General features: G+C 39.8%; 1 protein-coding gene across 3 annotated transcripts in view; it reads left to right on the forward strand.

Annotated features, from left to right (window-relative positions):
* The first annotated feature begins 1,538 nt into the window (after positions 1-1,538).
* The window catches only part of ACSF3 (acyl-CoA synthetase family member 3), a 237,775-nt gene continuing 224,050 nt past the window's right edge, over positions 1,539-15,263 (forward strand). Inside the window, exons 1-2 of one of the 3 annotated variants that reach the window (XM_056810927.1) lie at positions 1,545-1,775; positions 4,045-4,096. The gene's annotated coding sequence lies outside the window, so the exon portion shown is untranslated. Of the gene's footprint in view, positions 1,776-4,044; positions 4,097-12,448; positions 12,662-15,263 lie in introns of those variants that run through there. The other 2 variants (XM_007477310.3, XM_056810930.1) reach the window with 2 other exon arrangements.

Genomic DNA, 15,263 nt, shown 5'->3' on the forward strand with positions numbered 1-15,263 from the left:
CATAGGGTACCTTGGCATAGATGACTTTAGGGAACCAACTCTCAAATATAAACTGGGAGAGTAGCCCAAGGGTGCTACATTCAAATGGATGAATGGATTTATGGATTTTTGCTGAGAACCTTCACTTTAATCTTTAAAATATATCAATACTTTACACATACAATAGTCACACCAATGGTTTTGCCCACAGTGGAAGGATTCTTTTTTGTACCATGCTTAAAAGAAATCAAGCAAACACATTCTACATCTCTTACTGTGTGTATATATTATAAATTACAATGTAAAATAATCATATATGATATCTATTATAGGATGATGTATATAATAATTTAATGCTGCCCATTATTTGCTTCCTATTTGTCCTGTATATAGCTTGTTTATACATATTTATTTGGTTATGTCTCCCATTAGATTTAAGTTCTTTGAGGGCAGAAACAATTTTTTGACTCTTTTTGTTTCCCAGAGCACAGTTCCTGGCACATAGTAGGTGCTTAATAAATGTTTATTGATGGACATATATATAGGTATATATATACACACACACACAAAGAGATGGTCACACACATATAAGAATGTATAAGTGTGTATGTATAAGTGTGTAGTGTGGTTGTTCAGTCATGTCCAACTCTTTGTGGTCCTATGGACTGTATTTCCCATGGAGTTTTCTTAGCAAAGGGCTGGAGGGGTTGACCATTTTCTTCTCCAACTCATTTTACAGATGAGGAAACTGAGGCAAGCCGAGTTAAGTGACTTGCTCAGGGTTACACAGCCAAGAAGTGTCAGAGTCTGAATTTGAACTAAGGAAGAGGAGTCTTCCTGACTCCCAGCCCTAGGGCTCTATCCTTTGTGCCACCTAGAAGCCCTTTGTTCCTTAGTAAATTGACAAGCCAAGGGTTTGAGATATCTAGATCTAGATGTAATACATACATACATACACACACACATATCTATATGTACATATAACACATCTATATAGGTATATATATTTTCAGTATCTGTCCATCTGTCTGATCAATCCATCCTTCCATGTATCTAGCTATGCTATCATCTATGCCTCTTCTATCCATCCATCCATCCCTCCCTCCGTCCTTCCGTCGGTCCATCCATCCTTCCGTCCATCTGTCGGTTTGGGTTTGTCTGGCTGTCCGTCCCTCCTTCTCCAGGGAGATCTTAAGATTAGGGGTTTCACTGGAGGTCTGAGAAATACACTGTAAAGACTACTGGGTTTGGGGTCAGAAACCCGGGTTCAGATTCCAGTCCTGTCACCTGTCGATTGTTCGACTTTGGGCACATCACCTCTTGGAGCCTCAGGTTCCTCATCTGTAAAATGTGTAGTCCAGGCTCTAAGAGCCCTCCATCACTTAAATACCGATGAAGAGTTTGAACCATAAGCCCTTCGTGCCCCTCCCTGAAGCTCAGTTTCCCCCCTAGGTAAAACGAGGGACGGGGCTCCACCTCTTCCCACCCTGGGGCTCCGCAGGCCCCGCCTGGCTCCCCGCCCCAGAGAGCACCCTGGGCAAAGGGCAGACGGGAGGGGAAGTTTCCATCTGGGAACCTTGAGACCGAGGCGCCTGAGGCGTGGGGGGGAAGTGTTTGCGAGCGCACTCGGCCTAAGCCCGGGTGAGGATCCCGCCAGGACTTCTCGGCCCGCGTTAGCGCCAGGTCCTAGCCCCGGCGGGGCGTGACGTCAGCACTCCCTACGAGTCCCCTTCTCTTGGCGGCCGGACGTCACGTGCTTCTCTTTCCTGCAGCGGCTGTGGCGGCGGGGGTTGCAGGTGAGATGAATCTGCGCAGGCGCGGGCTGGGGCGTTCGGGGACTGGTAGATCGGCTGGGAGCCTTGGGGGCTCGCGCCCCGTTTGCGCTTTCTGTACTACCTGATCCTCCGTGGTATTAAGGGGAGATGTCATACCAGAAAGAATTATGGTTTTGTAGTCAATGGACCGGGTCTCGAATTTCGGACCTTTGCACACTAGCTGTGTAACCTTGGGCGAATGACTTCCCCTAACTGGGCCTCATTTTCCTCATCTGTAGAATGCTCGGTGCCAACTTGAGGGCCTCATCTGCTGCTTTTTGCTTTTCTCTCCCTCTCCGGGAAATATCCGGGGTTCAGTTGCCGCCTAAGAGGCTATCCACTTCTTTCAGGAACCTTCTCCCCTCTTTCTTCTCCAGCTGGCCAGCCGGATGCTGTGAGCGCCAACAGTCCGGAAAAAAAAGTGGGCAACTTCTCTAAGACCTTCTCCTCCCCCCCCCCCCCCTTGTTTCTTTTGAGGCCCAGTCAGCCTTCTGTTCTCAGAGTCAGCCTCCCCGGAGCCAGCCTCCCTGGAGCAGGGGTTCATAACCTGGGGTCCTTAGACTGTGGATAGGTTTAGAAAAACCTGTAACTTGGGGAGGATAAAGCATAATAAGTACTTCTTGTTTACAAAAGCTACTCTAAGACACGTTCTAGTCGGGTGACCCTGGGCAAGTCACTTAACCGCCATTGCTTCGTCTTTACCACTCTTCTGCCTTGGAACCAGCACATAGTATTGATTCACTTGAAAGTGAAAGGTAAGGGTTTTAATAAGAAAAAGGAAATAGAGCATATGGTTGGAGGCAGTGAGGTGGCTCAGTGGATGGAGAGCTAAGGCTGGAAATTAGAGGTCTTGGGTTCAAATCCAGCCTAAGACACTTCTAGCTATGTGACCCTGGGCAAGTCACTTGACCTTGGTCTGCCTCCATTTCTTCAACTGTAAAATGGAAATAATAGCATCTGTCTCAGAGTTCTTGTGAGGATCAGTAAGATATTTGTAAAGTCCTTGGGACAAAGCAGATATTATTAGCTACCATTATTATTATGCCAGTATCAAATCCCTGTTCTTCTGCCTACAAATGCACAGCACCATTCTTTAGGTTAGATAACCCATAGCTCCCCAGAGGAGTGGAAAGAGTATTAGTTGTAAATTTAGAGGGCCTGGATTCACATCTTGAATTTCTCAGAAAATTTCCTACCTGCACAACTTTGGAAAGTATCTCAAATTTCTGATCCTTGGTCTCTTCATCTATGAAATGAAAAGCTTGGAGGAGATGCTCTCTGAAGTCCTTTCCAGCCCTAGAGCCATAATCTTGTGGACTTAGGGTCCCTTTTCTAGCTGAATTTAGTAACTTAAGGATGCTTCTTTGGAATCTTTCCATCACTCAGAATTTCTATTTCAGGAACTTTATAAATACTTTCTTTATTTTCTATATTTTCTCTCTCTGTCTCTCCCTCTCCTTTTCTCTCTCTCTCTTCCTTTCTTTCTCCTTCAGTTGGAGAGAGAGCTGTGGAAGAGATTGAAGAAACAGATTTTGAGCTAAAAGGGAACATAGGTCACCTCCTTCAACCTTCTCATCTTACAAGTCAGAAAACAGCATCAGAGAAGTCATTTCCCCAAGGTCACACAGGAAGAGACTATAACAGGATCAATGAATTGATACATGCAATTGGTGGGCCTGAACTGCTTAAACTTTCTGGTTAATAGAAATGCCAGTATTTTTACTTCCTAAGTGATGATCTGTTTTGCAATGATTGGGTGTCAAAAGGGTTTTTCCTCTTGGTTTTCTTAATTTGAATGTAGGGCCCAAAATGCTGTGTAAATATCTTCTACTTAAAAATAAAGTTTTAAGAACAACCCCTTGCCCCATACCAGCAGATATCAGACTAACAATCGTATGTGGCTGCGGTAGTAACAGCACAAAAGAATTTCATTCTTGTACCATCACTTTGTAAACAAGATGTAAGAGGGAAAACCTTCTTGAGGTCCATTTTAAGTATGTACTGGTTGAAGGTTGGGTGTGGTATCATGCAAATGAGGTGTCTGTTCCATTCATTTAGAAACCATCCCTTTTTGTTTGGAGGGTAGTATTATTAGCAAGGATTTCATATTTGTCTGTCTTCATTGGGTAGTCATGCCTCTCTATTGTTGTTGTTTAGGTGCCATTTTGTGACCTCTTTGAGACCCCATTTGGAGTTTTTTTGGCAGATCCTGGAGTGGTTTTGTCATTTCTTTCTCTGGCTTTTTTGACAGATGAGGAAACTGAGGCAAACAGTGAAGTGACTTGTTCAGCGTCACACAGCTAGTAAGTGTCTGAGGCCGGATTTGAATCCATAATGATGAATTTTCCTGACTTCAGGCCCAGCATTCTATCCATTGGACTATCTAGCCGTCCTTCACTTTAGTTCACTTCTTTTGAGCTCTCCCAAAATGGTAACTGGCAACTTGAACAAAGGGTATCAAAAATGAGAAATCAAGAGAGACTTGTAAGGCTTAGTTCAGGCTTCCCTCCTTTATCAAGCCTTCCTTGCTCTCCCCAGGTGCTTGTCCTCTTTCCTTCTACCCCACATTGCATTCTGCTCATCTGGGTAAAATGTTTGTCCCCCAAGAACATCAGCTCCCTGAGGGCAGGGACTGTTTTATTGTTGTCTTTGTGTTTTTAGTGTCTGGCACATGTGGCATGTATGCATAGTAGGCACTTCATTAATATGCTGAATTGGTTTCCTCTGACCAAATAAAAGAAAATGGGTCTAAGCTAAGATAGCATTGAATTTAACATAAGGAAGAGAGTTTTTTTGTTTGTTTCATTTTCAACTTTAATAAGACTTTTACATTAGGAGGTTATAGAATTTCTATACCTAAAAATACTTAGAAGGCCATACCATCAGACCTCATTGGCCTAGGTATTTATATAGACTGCTGAACTTGGAGTCAGGAAGAGCTAGGATCGAGTCCCTCCTCACACATGTTTTAGTGGTAGGACCTATCTCAGCCTCTGTTTCTTCTATAAAACAGGGATAATTACCACCTTCCTCACAATGTTGTTCTGATGATGCCTTTCTGACTGGAAAGTACAGTATGACTATAGGCTGTTACTTTTATTCATTTTCCTGAAGCCAAGCTAGGTTTGAGATTCTTTGGCATTTCCTTCTAGTTCTGTGCCAAGAGAATGAACAAGGTCTCCGCTCTCAAGGAACTTAAAGGCTGATTTGACTAGGTAGTTGCTTCATCCAGAACAAGGAGAGACAACAAAGTTAAAAATCTAATTTGCCATCCTTCACGTGTGAAGATGATGTTACTAGATATCTATGTTCTTGCACAATTCCCCTACTGATCAAACATTCACATTTGTTAGAACAACCGTTTCAGCGATGGGACTTACACCCTTGAAGTGAGAAAAATGAACTACACATGTAGGGCTTCAAACTGTCATCAAAGATGACAGTTTGAAGTTAATTCTTTGATCTCGCTGGTGCTGGTGCTCCCTCCAACAGTGCAGATTACTACACATCCTCGCCTTCTCATCACGTCCATCTCTGCCCCTTGTTCTCCTGTAAATCCTCCCCAGGGGTTCTGTTCAACATGCTCTGGGAACACGGGCTGTCCTTTGGCTCTCACTACGTGCCAAATTCACCTTCTTTTATGGTGTACATCACTCTGATGATAGCTTTTTCACTCTTCCATGCAATTCATAGTCAATAATATGTTGCAGCCCATTAAAGCCCATTGTGTATTAGTCCATTGCCCCTTGGATGACTCCCAATTTTAATTCTTTAGAGAGCAGAGTATTCTATGATCCTTAGCCATAGAGTATCATCAGAAGAATATTGATATTGAAAGATGAGCCATTGTTTCAGCCAGAAACTTAGTCATTAAAAGCACTGTAAAATTTCCTAGAGCCAATCCAACTTGCTCTCTTGCTTTTTACTTTTAAGCTGAGGTCATTATCCATTTGCAATGGCTAGCCAAAATACATGATCTAACTGGTCACCTCTATGAGTTGTCCATTCAGCCCGGTATCCTAGTCTGATATTAAGCAGTCATCATCCACTTGGTTTTTATTGTGTGAATAGTTAAAGTCAAACTTTTTAAAACCCTCATCTTCTGTCTTAGAATCAATGCTATCTGTTCCAAGGCAGAAGAATGATAAGACCTAGGCTTTTGGGGTTAAGTGACTTGCCCAGGGTCGTAAAGGTAGGAGATATCTCAGGCTAGATTTGATAGAGACAGGGCCTCTATTCCCCAGGTCTGACCCTCTATCCACTGAGCCACCTAGCTGGGCCCTTAGTGTCAGTTCTAAAGCAGAAGAACAGCAAGGGCTAGGCAATTGAAGTTAAGTTACTTGCCTAAGGTTACACAGTTAGGAAATGTCTAAAACCAGATTTGATCCCAGGCCCTCCCCAGTTCCAGGCCTGCTGCTCTATCCACTATGCTACCTAACTGCCCTTAAGTCAACTCTTTTGGAGCAATTATGTATCCCAATTAGAAGAATCTATTGTTAATGGGCTTAGTGTAATCAGTGCAATGTCATGTATAAATAAGAGCATTTCTATCCATTAGTTGATTATAAAGATGTGTTTTGCTATAGACTACTGGTTGTGAAAGCCTGCCTTTCGCTTGTGACATCTTGCCTTCATCAAGGATTCTCTCCATATGTGTGTAAATTATTCTCATAAAGATTTTATAGAGATGGGAAAATCTTTATACAAGTTGATATTTACTGATATTTTCTCAGTTGCCTTTTTGGTAGAAGTAATGACTGTTTTTTTCCCCCCCAAATAGTTGATATTCTACTCTCTCAGATATTTTGAGGATTGAACTCTCCAATCCCTCAAAATTATGTCTCTTCCTCCTTACACCTTTTCTGTGTACACTTAGTGTAGTCCACTTGCTCTTTCTGTCTTGTTTTCTTGAGTTCCAAGACTCACAGGCTTCCTCATGTAACACATCTGGGACTGTGATCTTCGAGTCCAAGTGTGGTATTCCTTGGCTTCTGTCCAGTTGTCTCCTTATATGCCCTCAGATTGATATGACATAGTTGAATATCTTGTCAAGTTTTCTTTAAACTTTTTTTCATCACTTGCTGTTTTATAAGATTATGTTGCTTATAATCTTCCACCACCCTTTAAGATCTTACAAACAAGTTTCTAATAGAAATTTGTGATACTCTTGGTTGCCATATCACTCTACACAGCAACAGGTTCAGGAGTTTGCTGGCCACAGTGTTTTCTAGGAGCTTTTGGTCTTCTGGTGGCAACTGAGCTAAACTTCCTTAGGAAATAGAATGATTTCACGTACACTATATGTTTTTTATTCTACTTTTTTTGGCATCAATAGCTTATTTAAGTAGGTCAGATTAAAGTTCACTTAGATGCTCACCATGTTATCTCATTTTTTATTGATTTCAATCAAATAAACATTTATTAAGTTCTTACTATGTGCCAGGCAGGCCCTATGCTAAGTGCTGGGGATTCAAGTATGGAAAAAAAGACAGTCCCTGCCCTCGAGGAACTTATAGACTAATGGGGAAGAGAAGGCACAAAAGGAAGCTGACAAGATGTGACTTGGGAGAAGCCCAAGAGGCTTGGTGAAGTCAGTCTGAGAAGCCCCAGAGTAGTGTAGCCAGGTGAGAAATGAGGAGCCTGAGCTGAGCTCCCTCCTTAAATGGAAGTTTGGAGTTCATGGCTCTTCCCTCCAATCTAAGAAGCAGATGGTGGTGATGTGGTGCAGTCCCAAGGCTAATGGAATGTTTCCTTCTTGCTTTCTTTTTTGAAACTGTTACCCTCTGTCTTAGAATCAATTTTAAGACAGAAGGACAAGGACAAGGGTGAGGCAATTAGGTTTAAGTGACTTGCCCAGGGTCCCAAGAAGTTTCTGAGGTGAGATTTGAACCCAGTTCCTCTTGACTCCAGGCCTGGCATTATCCCTACCGTTCTCCCCACCTAGCTGCCTCTGATGGGATCTTTCTAGATATTTTCTCAGTAATGAGCTTTATAGAGCATGGTGAAGTCCTTCAAAGAAGTCCCAAAATAGTGTGGCCATATGAGAAAAGATAAAACATGTTCATCCTCACTCCATTAAATAAATAGTCTGACTCTGCAAAATGGATTTGCAATAACTCCTATGTTAGTAAAAAGTTGTTTATTATTTGTTGAAACAGTTTCATTTCTGTGTGGTGGTGCTTCATGGGTTGACACAGTCAAAAAATTGCTCACCCAGTGGCCTTGTTCTGGGTAATTGGTCTCTGTGTAGTAAGCCAGGCTGGTGGAGAGCTGATATAATCTGTTGCTGGACTTGACAGAAGGGGCGTTCCATTGATGGAGCCAGGATCAGCCCCACACCGTCAGGAGGCATCAGACTAGAGCTGTTTGGAGTTATTTGTATTGCTACTCTTACTCCATGGACTGGCCAGCACACTGTCTACTAGAGTTTGGACAATGGGCCCAGTTTGTGCTTCCTCTGTGTTGTTAGCTGCTGCTGCTGTTTTGTTTTTTTAAACCCTCAACTTCCATCTTGGAATCAACACTTGTATACTGGTTCCAAGGCAGAAGAGTAGGAAGGGCGAGGCCATGGAGGTTAAGTGACTTGCCCAGGGTCACACAGCTGGGAAGTGCTTGAGGGCAGATTTGGACCCAGAGCCTCATGTCTCCAGCTGGCTCTTATCCATTGAGTCACCCAGCTGCCCCCAGCTTACTCTTTTAATCATGGATTTTCACTGGGTAGCTCTGGAGTACAGTACAGTATTAGCATAGTATTCACATGAAGGAACATCAGAAATGACTCACCATCTATAAAGAACCCTTTTTCCATTTAGAACTTGAGTGTGAAACTTGAACTCATTATCTTTTCCTCCCAGCCCTTCCTTCTGCCTCACTTTCTTAACGTTGTCAAATGCCTTGTCCTCCCAGTCCCTTAGGCTAACAGACTTCTTCATTCTCTCTCACCCTCCATATCTGAGCTGTCATTTCTGCCTTCCTAACATCTCTTGTATAATCCCCCCCCTCTCATCTGACACTGCTACCACCTTGGTACAGGCCCTTATCACCTCATGCCTGAAGTAATGCAGTAGCCTCGTAGTTGGTCTCCTGCATTAATTTTCTCTCCACTCCATCCTCGAGTCGACTGTCAAATTGATTTTCCTAAAACGCAGAGCTGATCGTATCACCTCCCTGCACAATAAACTTCAGTGACTCCCTGTTCCTCTGGAATCAAATATAAGATTCTCAGTTGGACTTTTATATCCTTTGATAACCTCGTCCCTTCCTACCTTTCCAATCTTCTTACATCTTACACCTTCTTATGTGCCCAGCCACTCTGGTCTCCCGGATGTCACTCCTTGCTTAGAATGCTTTCTCTTTTCTGTCTCTTAGCTTCCCTAGATTTCCTTCAAGCCTTGGCTAAAATCCTACCTTTCTTAAGAATCTTTTCCTGATTCCCCTTAAATCTAGTGCCTCCCCCAATATTATCTCCAATTTATCTTGTATATGTCTTCTTTTTTCATGGCTGTTCACATGTTGTCTTCTCCATTAGATTAAACTTCTTAAGAGCTAGGACTATTTTTTTGTCTTTCTTTGTAACCCCAGCACTTAGCATAGCCTGGGAAAGAGTAGGTACTCAGTAAATGTTTGCTCGCTGACTGGGACACCCATACTTCCCAGCTGTGGGACCCCCATTGCCTAGCCCTTACTGCTCTTCTGCCTTGGAACCAATACACAGTATTGATTCTAAGATGAAAGGTAAGAATTTAAAAAAGAAATTCAAGAGGTGGAAGGGGTCCCATAGGACATCTAAACCCACCAGTATCTTAACAGGAATATCCCCAGCAAACGGTTATCCAGACTCCTATACAGTGGCATGTTTTGTCTGATGTTAATAATCTGAGCAGCATTGAACAATGTTATCTGTTTTGTGTTTTAGGGAATCAAAATATACATAAAAAGATGCTGGGAGACTACTTTTAAGATTGCATTTTACTCTAGAGTCAATTGGTTGTTTATTAAAAAAATTTTAGTAGATGTTTTATTTTACTAAATTACATATAGTCAGTTTTTTCATAACAAAAAATAAACACACCAGGATCTTGTGTTCTCTTTGCTATAGACACTTGTTTGTAAAAGCTCCTTATATTTTATCAAGCAATTCTGTGTATCTATCATTCTTCCTAAAGATAAGAAAGTAGGCACATGATTTGAGAATTATTTCTAGTCTTTTTTTTAGGGGGAAGATAATATAATCTGTGATTTCTTCCAATCATTTGTTATTTTCCCTTCCCTGATAGTTTTTTTTAAATGATTCCTCAATATTTTTAAGACTGTGTTGCAGCCAGCCAGGGTTTCAAAAGGTCTTGTTCTGGTCTAGCCAAGCATTTTGACTACTGTTCACTTCTGAGGTGATACTATTTATTTTCCACCATCCTTTTTGGTTGAAAATAGGTTTGTATTCCAGCCTGTTCGCTCTTGACTGTCATGTCCTTAAAATAATGTTCATAATATGTCTATTTATGGGAATCTTCATTGTAGTAGCTCCTTTACATCAGCTAGATGTAGGTAAGAAGTAAAGATAATCAAGGTCTTTGCCCTCCCCCCCTTTTTTAAACATTGTTTGAATAGGTTGGGTTAAAGTTTTTTCAACTGCATTGACAAACATACAGTTTGTGTTTTCTTGTATTTATCATTTTGTCTGATTTGATTTTTATTTTGACCTTTGTGCGGATGAGTTGATGGCCTGACTACCCATTGACAACAAGCTGATTTCTTCTGACTTCATCAGTAACTTGTTTTCTGCCTGTTAATGATGTAGTTAATTTCATTTCGTAGTGATTTTGATACCCAGAGTACCTTCCAGTTCTCCTCCAAGGCTCCATCTGTCTCTGTATCTTGGCCTTAGCTGGCCCCCACACCTGGAATAATTTCCCTTCTTGCTTCTGCCTCTTGTGATCTCTGGTTCCTTTTGAAATTGAGCTTAACAATGAAACTTCTTCCAATTAGAGCACTTTACCTTCCAAAATGCCTTGTGGGCATTTTGTATTTGTTCTGCATATATAGATGTGGCTGCCTTTCTTAGAATGTATCCCAGATGACATGATATATTTCCCTTTTGTTTTTAGATGACCAGCAATTAGCATAGTTCCTGGTACATAGTAAATACCTAATAAATGCTTTTTGATTTATTGATTATGTAGTTAGGAATCTTTTTTTAAAATTAAACTTAAGAATTTTTTAAACCTTTTCTTATAATCAATACTTAGTACAATTGTCCCTTGCTATATGCAGTTCACTTAACATGGCTTGACTGTATTGTGGAGTTTTCACTATATCATGGAGTTTTTACTATATCGTGGGATTTTGCAGATGAATACTATACTGTACACAATGGAAATGCAGTACACCAACTTGAGATTGTACAAGGCACATTATTGACTGATGGAATGAAAGGCAACTGACCCACAGTGCTGTGTTCTATATCCGGGATGCTGATTGGCTCAGTGACTGGAGCATCAGTCTCTTTGCTCTCTTGCTACTCCAGAAATTTCACCTATCACGGGGGTCTCTGGAATGTAACTGCTGCTGTAGGTGAGGGATCACTGTATTGGTGCTAAGGCGGAAGAGTTGTAAGGCTAGGCAATGGGAGTTATTTGACTTACCCAGGGGTCTGAGGTCAGATCTGAACCCAGGACCTTTGGACTCCACGCCTGGCTCTCTATCCACTGAACCACCCAGCTGTCTCTCCCAATTGTTCTTTAAAGCTATTCTTTGACATTAAAATTCTTAGTGTTCAGTTTCCTCCTTTTTATACTTTCTATTTACATTATTATAGTTATCATGTATATTGCTTTCTTTGTTCTTCTGGTTTCAGGTTATTATCATTGTATATATTTCCTTGAATTCTTCATATGCATTGTTTCTTACAGTACATAATATTCATGTGCCAAAATTTTTTTTAGCTATTTTCCAAACACTACTGTTTCCAGGTCTTTAGTACCAGAGAATGCTATTATTAACATTTTGCTACATATTAGACCTTTCCTTTTATCTTTGATCCATGTAGGTCATATGCCTAGCGCTAGGATCTCTTTATCAGAGGGTGTGGGCATTTTACACACACTTTCTCTCTCTCTCTCTCTCACACACACACACACACACACACACACACACACACACACACACACACACACACACGCACACACACACGCACACACACACGCACACACACACGCACACAATTCCAAAGTGCTTTCCAGAATGATTGGACTAGTGCACAGTTCAAGCAATAGTATGATAGTGGAAACTGGTTAATGTGTGAGGATGTGTCTAAAAGGCATTTAGTGATTTTTGTTTCTTCACTTGCCACTGAACACTTAAATTGCATAATTGAGAGGAATTTAATAACTGTCTGCAAATATTTAGTGCATTGTTGGTGTTCAGATATTAAATACTAATTAAGACCAGAGAAGAATTATTTATGGTGGTTGAAACCGGAATGCAAGGAGAAAAATCAAAGGAAAAAAAGTCATGAAGGGCACTTAGCCAGGAGAGAGATCTGCTTTCTGTCTACTTGGTCCCACGGGAATGTAAGAACTGGGTTAGCAGTACTTAGGGCTAGAATCTGTATTGTTCAGTCACTTGAAATTGGGAATATAAAGGTGGAAGGTGCGATATATTTGATGATTTAACTATAAAGTAAATGTTTCATGAGTCCCCTTTGGTATAATGCATTGGAAATGTTCTTGCCTTCTCTATAATAGCTGCATTTGCTTCTGAATTGAGAGCAATTCCCATGTGGCTGATGGAATCATAAAGGAAAATGTCCTAAGGAAGTAAAATAGGCGAGGTGTACTTATGAAATTTTGAATTCTTTGGAAAAAAATAAGGTAAGAGTTTGGTGGTGGTGTTTTTTTAAATTAGGTACTTCAAAATGATTGTTTACAGGACACCTTTTTATAAGACTAGTTAAATATTATTTGGATATCACTTGAACTATATAGTCAACAGTTTACTTCTTTATGTTGGATTCTCTAATGGATAATGACAGGGTTTTCAGGTTGTTAGGGGAATAATAACTGATTTATAGTGTTGCAAAATTGCAGAATCTTTGAATTAGGAGGGACCTTAGAGAACATTTATTTCAACCTCTATCTCAGTAGGAATCATCATTAATGCCCCTAAAAATTGGTTATTGAGCCTGCCCTTGAAAATCTCTAGATATGGGGAACTCATCCTCTTTATGTATATATAACTTAGCTGTATAACCATGAGTTAATCACTTCTCATCATCTACTTTTTTTTAAACCTTTACCTTCTGTCTTAGAATTAACCCCATTTTATTATTTATATATTACAGGTTAGGCAGAGGGTGTTAAATGTCTTGCCCAGGGTCACAGAGATAGGAAGTATCTGAGGCCACATTTGAACCCAGGACCTCCCTTCTCTAGACCTGGTCCTCAATCTACCAAGCCACCTAGCTGCCCCAGTCACTTCTCTTCTCACCTTCTTTTTCCTCATCTGTAAAATGAATACGATACTTATACTATTTTCAACTTAGGGTTGTTGTGAGAAAAAGATTTTATAAACCATAAAGTTTTACTGCTTGTACTCTTATTCTGAGGCTGCCCATTCTACTTTGGAGCAATTGTTGAAAGTTTCTCCTTATTGAAATATATATAATTCAAAATTCTTATATGCATATAAGAATTCAAAATATATGTGTGTGCATATATATAATACACAGAGATGTATGTGTTTCCTTTGTACTTCTGCTAGAGAACAATTTGAAATGAGGAAGGGACTCCTTGAGCCTGCAGTGGTTTCTAATCACCTTATCCTGATTTTCCTTTTTTGGATATGCTCTGGTTTGGCAATGTCCTCCTAAAATATACAGAGCCCAGATTTTTAGCATGATAATACCACAGGATTCTTATTACTTTCATTTTAAATATTTTGCCTTTATTAACAAAACCTTAAATCAAGTGATTTTCCCAGAAATGACACTTAATAAATGATGTTGTTTCATTGAATTTTATGTTATACAATTGAGTCCTGTTGATTTTTCAGTTTTGTTAACTATTGACTAAGCATAATCCTATACTTGTGTAGTTGTTTTTGAAAGTAACTATAGGTAATTGTAGGACTTTATACTTATTACTATTAAATTTTCCCATTTTCTTTTTAGTTCATTATTCTGTTCTTTTGAGATCTTTTTAGATACTGGTTCTGATATCTGTCATCAGAAAATTTGGTAATTCATCTGTATCCTTATCGAGAACATTTGATAAAAAAATGCAGGATGTAGAAGAATTAAGGACAGATCCAGAGATATAGTCATAGAAATTTAGAATTGACATCAGAGTTCATCTTATCCAAGCTGTACCTAAAATGATATTTCTTCTCTGATATCTCCTCTTCCCTGCCACACTGTCTCTTCTCTTTCTCTTTCCCTTCTGGCCTCCATTCTTCCCTCCCACTCTCCTCTCTTTTTTCCCCTTCTCTTTTTAAAAATTGTAGTTTTTCAATGGAAAAAATTAATTTGTTTCTCTCTCTGCCACCTTACCCTCTCCGAACTTGAAAAAAAGAAAAACAAAACTGTTGTACCAAATATGCAGAAGTCAAGAAAAATGAATTTTCACATTGGCCATGTCAATATATATGTCATATATATGTCTATTTATGCATATATAGGTATATATGTATACACACTCCATTCTCTGAGTTTATCATCTCTTGTCAGGAGGTTAGTTTCTTGGAATCATAACTGATCTTTGAGTTGATCAGAATTCTTAATTCTTTCAAAGTGGTTTGTTTTTACTAGCTTATTTTATAAATTGTTCTCTTGACTATTCATTTCACTCTGCTTCAGTTCCTATAGATCTCCCCAGGTTTTTCTGAAACAGTCCTCTTTATCATTTCTCATGGTATAATAGTATACCATTTAATTCATATGCCATAATTTTTTTATTTTTTCAATGAACAAAAATCAATTTTTTCTTACTTTTATCTTCTATTCCCATGCGTGTGGGAAGAGGGGTCAACCTTATAAACAGACACAAATATCATGCAAAATAAATTCCTACATTGGCCACAGCCAAAAAATGTTTCTTTTTTATCCAAAGATATTTTATTTTTCCAATTACATGTAATAACAATTTTCAACATGTTTTCCAAAATTATAAGAACCAAATTGATTCCCTCTCTCCCTTCCCTTCTCCCTTTCAAAGATTTAATCTGGATTGTACTTTTATTATCATGCAAAACATATTTCCAAACCCCCCCAAATAAAACTGTAAATAAACAAAATGTGGAAGATAGTATACCTTGATTTACATCTGACTTCAACAGTTCTTTCTCTGGAGATAGATAGCCACCACTTATCATAAGTCCTTCAGAATTGTCCCAGATCATTGTATTGCTGAGAGTAGCTAAATCTTTCACAGTTGTTTCTTTCTAAAAATTCATTATTACTGTATACATTGTTCTCTT

Source organism: Monodelphis domestica, chromosome 1 (genome assembly GCF_027887165.1).
Source record: "Monodelphis domestica isolate mMonDom1 chromosome 1, mMonDom1.pri, whole genome shotgun sequence".
Lineage (NCBI taxonomy): Eukaryota > Metazoa > Chordata > Mammalia > Didelphimorphia > Didelphidae > Monodelphis > Monodelphis domestica.